The sequence below is a fragment of the Halichoerus grypus genome, chromosome 5 (assembly GCF_964656455.1).
Source record: "Halichoerus grypus chromosome 5, mHalGry1.hap1.1, whole genome shotgun sequence".
NCBI classification, from domain to species: domain Eukaryota; kingdom Metazoa; phylum Chordata; class Mammalia; order Carnivora; family Phocidae; genus Halichoerus; species Halichoerus grypus.
Window position 1 is genome coordinate 48,530,414 of NC_135716.1, and position 6,000 is coordinate 48,536,413.

Sequence of the window (6,000 nt, forward strand, 5' to 3'; positions counted from 1 at the left end):
AATCCTTTTAAAAAGAGGGTTTCTTTAGTCATTTGCATATACTTGTAAAATGATATCTCAGATACGGAATGTTTTTGCCCGGCTAAAAGCGCTACCCTCTTAGCAAGTTGCAAACTTTGTTCTTTACTCCTTGTGGTTATTTCATAATTCCTCTGAAACTCCTCTACCCCTCTGAGGGCCTAATCAATGCTTCATACCAATTAAGCTGCTAAGGACAAGAGGCTTTTTAGTACACCTCGCAATCTTGACAACAGGACCTTAATTTTTAGAGAAACGAAATCAGAAGGAAGAAATGAGACCTTCTCTGATGAAATACCATGAAAATAACTTTAAATAAAAAAAATTTATAATAGAGAGCCAGAAATTTACATATCAAATTATGAGTTGAGCCATAATATACCACCCATCCCCAACCACAACCAACAACCAAAATAGACCCTGAGTCTGATCTGGTAAATTCACTATCTGAGTAAATGTTTTTCTCAAAGAATTCTCAACTATACTATGAAGTAAGTTCTGGGAAGTAATTACAAGTACATGAGTACATATGTGGTGGATAGATTTATGTTGTTTGTATAGGACAGGAAATTTACCTGAGTTGACCACCTACTGATTAAGGTGGAGCAGAATGTGTCAGTTGAAAATGTTTATTGAATTTTTAAAAGTATCACCCTTTGCTTATCTCTGGCCAGGCCACAAAGATTTGAGTCAGAGAGAGTTATCTTTATTACGTATGTACAATTACTATGAGCATCTTCACACCAAGCTGAATGAAATGGAGAACTGAAGTCACTAGTGAGAAAATGAAGGCAAGCTCATAAAAGTTCAAGCACTAGTATGAATCATGCCAATCAGTATCACCAGAGGCCAGTGCCACAGGCTCATTGCCAACCTACCTCTTCGATTTGCACATTAGAAGCACGAGTGCTAAAAGAGATAAATATCCGGGTAGAGGATCTCCTTTTATATCTCTTAAAACATGTCTCCTCTACATTAAGTTCATTTTTAAAATTTAAATTTTCAAATGATAAGTTCTGAATATATGGGATGTGAAACTGCTTCTCTTCTCCCATGGTTACTCTCTCTCTCTCTTTTAAGGTTTTATTTATTTATTTCACAGAGAGAGGGAAAGAGAGAAAGCACAAGCAGGGGGAGCTGCAGGCAGAGGGAGAGGCAGACTCTCCACTGAGCAGGGAGCCTGATGCGGGGCTCGATCCCAGGACCCCAGGATCATGACCTGAGCCGAAGGCAGGTGCTTAACAACTGAGCCACCCAGGCGCCTCCATTGTTATTCTCTTTATAGACAAGCCTGGGTAACAACAAAGGACCTTCTGCATTCCTCCAAGAAGTCTTTGAGACGCCAGTCTCTGACATTCCCAGGATGAGAGCATAGGTCCCATCAACTCAAGGTCTTAAACTGACATTCAGTATTTTAAAATTCTTATTGCCCCATCCATCCATCTGTCCATTCCTCCCTCTATCAACAAATACTTTTTGAGCACTGACTAGGCTCCGGATACTGTGTTAGTGCGGGGGCCTCAATTGCATAACAAGACGGATAAAGTTCTTATCCTTTTAAAACCTCCCCACCCCCATTGCTCATCTCTCACACACACTCACGTACACATACGCGTACACACACACGAGGTCTACATTACAGGTAGAATGTAAAAATATTCTTGTTACTCCTAAGATTTGCTCCTGGTGCAAGAACCAGACCCCTCGAGGTTCACTGAGCAGCAGGCTCCTTGTTGCTAACTTTCTGCTTGCTCCTTTTCCCACTTAGTTCTCAGTTCTTCCCCTTGGCTGGGCCCTGACTTATGCCTGCTCTTCTTGGCTTGTTTCATTTTCCTACCCTTGCCAGGCCCACTCTTTGGGGTCTCCAGCGAATGCCTTAGGCCCTCCATTAAACCAATCACACAGAGGAGCAGAAGTGTGAATTTCACAAGCCAAAGTTGCATAATATTTTCAAACACTTCCATTTGTAATATACTTTCATGGGAGTCAAGTGTCCTTGGGGGGATGACTTCCCTTGAACAAATGTGTTTGGAATCATCCAAATTTCAAATGAGTTGAGTGAGTATGATAGAAATTTATGGACATGTTTGAAACAGAGAATATGCGCATTTAATGGTCTAAATGTTTTCCCTGAGTTTCCAGCCTTCTCTACCTGGAAATGACTTAACTACAAGGGAGAATCTGATTCTCTGTTTACTGCACAGAGTTGATTCTCACCAGGCTAAAATTAGCTTTCAAATCACTGGGTTTCATGCCTCTGCAGCACACTTGGTCCCTTGTGACTGCACAGTTAGATTCGCTCTTACTCCTGCTGATTACCTGTGTTTATCTACCTGGTCAAGTTGTCAGGTGGCTGCCATTAAACACCTTTGAATCTAAAGTAATTCATCAGCTCTCTAGTCATTCATTCCCTTGGTCCTAGATTTTATGCCTACCCTGTTTTATTTCCTTTTGTATAATTGGGGTTGAGTCACCCCCAAATGGATAAACTCTTCTCCCAGGTTAACTTAAGCACCTCATTCAGGATCCTGACTTTATGACATGCCCAGACAAGACCCAAATTAATTTCATGGCAGGAGACTTTCTGTATTTACAATTAGGATAGATTTTCCACTTCATGCAGCACTCCAAGGGACTCTATCCTGCCCACATTTGAAAGTCAGTTAAGCAGAATGAATGTGATGGTTTTCCCACCTCTCCTCTTTGGTTTATATTCTGGATGTTTTCCTAACCGATACACTTCCTCAGGTAAGGTACAGAGCTCCTGGAACAGAATCTTCTTCAGGAAAAATTCTCTGGTCCTCCTCCAAATCACCCCTTCTAGCATCATGCTGGTTTCTAACGTGGCCACATCTTGATTTTCTGCTGCCTAGTATGGGGCAAGAGTTATTGTCATTGTCAATGCCAAGCACAGACAGAAATCCATTAGGGGAACCCTTTACGGTAACTCCTTTACCATCATCTGAATTAAGATGTGAATTCATGATGTTACTAATAGATACGTAAAGAAAAAACATGATTTTAGGTATCGAATAAGCCATTAGAGTTTTTCCTGGTTAAAGTAAAATTAGTTTTCAGGAGAGAATTAACTCCTATTGAGAGTTTCATTACATGCTACAATAACTATTCTAAGAAGTTATATGTACTAACTCATCTAATTCTTTAAAAAAAAAAAAACCCTCTGAACAAGTATCATTATCATTCCTATTCACAGATGAGGAGATTGAGGCTGGAGAAATTAACTTGCCCGAGAGGACATATGCAGCAAGAGCTGTGTGACTTGCAGCCAGGCCTCCAGAAGACTGAACAGGGCTATAAAATGCTTGCCTCTCATTTATTTAAGTTTTGGTTCAACAACTACTAAACTCTAATCTCTAAGGCCTCACTTTTGGCTATTAAAATGCTCAAAAGTAAGAATCCCTCACCATCTTTTCTTTTGTAGATAGATATTAATGGTTAATATTAAACATTTGAGAAAAGGAAAAGGAGTGTTCTGGATTTTAAAAAACAAGCAAACAAACAAAACCCCTCATTGCTCTGCAACTAACAGCCTGGCTTTTCATTTCATCGTCATTTTTGTAATTGTTTTGCTGCCATCTAGTGACCCAAATGAAAATTAAATACGAACATAATTTTGCCTTCTCATTTTCATTTTAAATCTGTAAGCGCTAGCTTAGGGATAGTTTTTAAAAATCATTAAATTTTCATACATTAAATCTGAAAAATTTTACAGTTCTCGTTTTTTTACAGTTTTCATTATTTGTAAGATTTATTTCTTTATTCGAGAGAGAGTGAGTGGGAGGAGGGGCAGAGGGAAGAGGGAGAGAGAATCCCAAGTGTGAGCCAGATTATCCCACCACCCTGAGATCAGGACCTAAGCCGAAACCAAGAGTCCGACGTTTAACCAACTGTGTCCTAGATGCCCCAGTTTTCATTCTTACCTCTTCTCACTTGTTCTTCCTCTACTAAGATAATATTTTTACTCATATCCAGAATTCCTCTTTAATATCAAATAAGAAGGCGTTAGAAGAGAAACTAAAATCTAATTTATTTATGTGCGGTCTCTGATGTGGTTTTGGACTATAGGTATTTGTTTTAGAACAACTTTATTTGTGGCAACTTTTTACATGTATCCAAGCCAGTTAATAGCTGATCAATTTCACCCATATTTATTTGATTACATAAATGAGTACAGTTAGATGCTGAAACCTACATGTCCTATGTAGAACACTTCCCGTTCACCTATATAAATATTCACTAATTGCACATAAAGAGTTTTGGATCAGTGGCCTTTTCATAAGCATATTGTCTCCCCGTTAAAGGGGTAGGATTATAATATATTTGCACTCTCAAATCTAACAGTACCTTATATTCAGTAAATTCTTATTGATTATGTGCCATTCATTGACTTTTAAGGATATAGTTATCTGAATATTCCGACACACTTAATTCGAATTAGTTTCTGTTCTGTGTTGAAGTTTAAAAATATCTACGATGATTACATCCTAAAGAACAAACGTTGGCAGATGCCGAAACATGTTCCACACAGCCCCTAGCCACGTCTCCCACGTAGGCTGCGTATGTCGGAAGTGCAATTGTTTGGAATCATGCGTGATCGTAAAAATGATCCCTCCACTGAATAAGGACATATGTGTGGTTTCAATATTCTAATGAGCATATATAATAACTCAGCATTTTGAGTGCAGGGAGAAATTGGAAGTCTTAAGTTGGGTGATAATTGTGAGCTTTGACAATGACTCGGGTTGGAGGGGAAAATATGTTCCAACAGGGAAGCTGTCATCTGAAGCTAAAGAGAACATTTCCCAAGGAGGTCTAAACTAAATAAGGTGAGCAAAAAAGCCAGTATTAGTCTTAATTATGTGGAGTAATTTGTTGTTCAAGAAGATGAGTATTCGTCCTGGGGTCATTTGTGTTCATCACATCATTTATTCACCAGATATTTATTGAGTGCTTATTAGGTGCCACACACACCTACTAAGGCCATAAGGGGAGTTTCAGTTTATAAGATTCACATCTGTGCATGGAACTCACAGTCGAGGGAGATAGACTTTCTTGATTGGACCTTTTTCCCTTAAAACGGTTCCAGCCTTGCGTAGCCTGTGTTCTTGAATAAGGACCACTGTAGCTGGTGTTAAGTTATAAGTTCCTCTCCTACGTAGAGTGTATGTTGGATGCATTTTAACAGAGCTTTAAGCATTACTAAGTAAGTACCATGAGAGAATCAGCTTGTGTATTACCACTAATTGATGAAAGCTCCACACCTCCTAATTTCAAGGGATTTAATTAACACATCCACTTCGCACTGACCAACCTGGTTTTACTTCACCCAAGTGGTAATCTATTAAATAACTTGAGTCTCCTAGGGCTTTGTCACCTGACTTGACTTCCAGCATCACAGGACTCTCCTGACCCAATACCATTTTCATTCCTTAGGGTGATGAAATTATTGCTGTCATTTTCTAAGGTAAGTTAGTATATTAGCCAGTGATGTGACAAAAGACATATCAAAGCCACTAACTGCAAAATTAGACTTTATGTCTAAACATATTAAATGTTTTGAAGGTCTCAATGTATGGGCTTTTGTAGTATTAGACTAGGGTCATCCCAATGCACATTTAAAAATATAAAGATGTAAAAGCTACAGTTTGACTTGATTCCATGCCCCTAAGTAGCAATCATGGTACTGGTATGGACCCCAGAATCCTAAACCAACTTTGAGGCTTCTGGAAACTAGTCCACACTCTCAAATATATGGCCACACATTCCTCTTCTTGTCTGCGATTTTCTCTGAGGGCCCTCACTGATTCTTAGCCGTTCCGTGAGGAATGTAACATCCAATTAAAATCAGGACCTGAGTTTGTCATCATCACCCTTCAGTTATGAAAACAAATTTTGCTATTCTTAGTTTTACTCCATGTCTGTCATTTATGACCGTTTTCTTCACTAAAAAACACAACACGA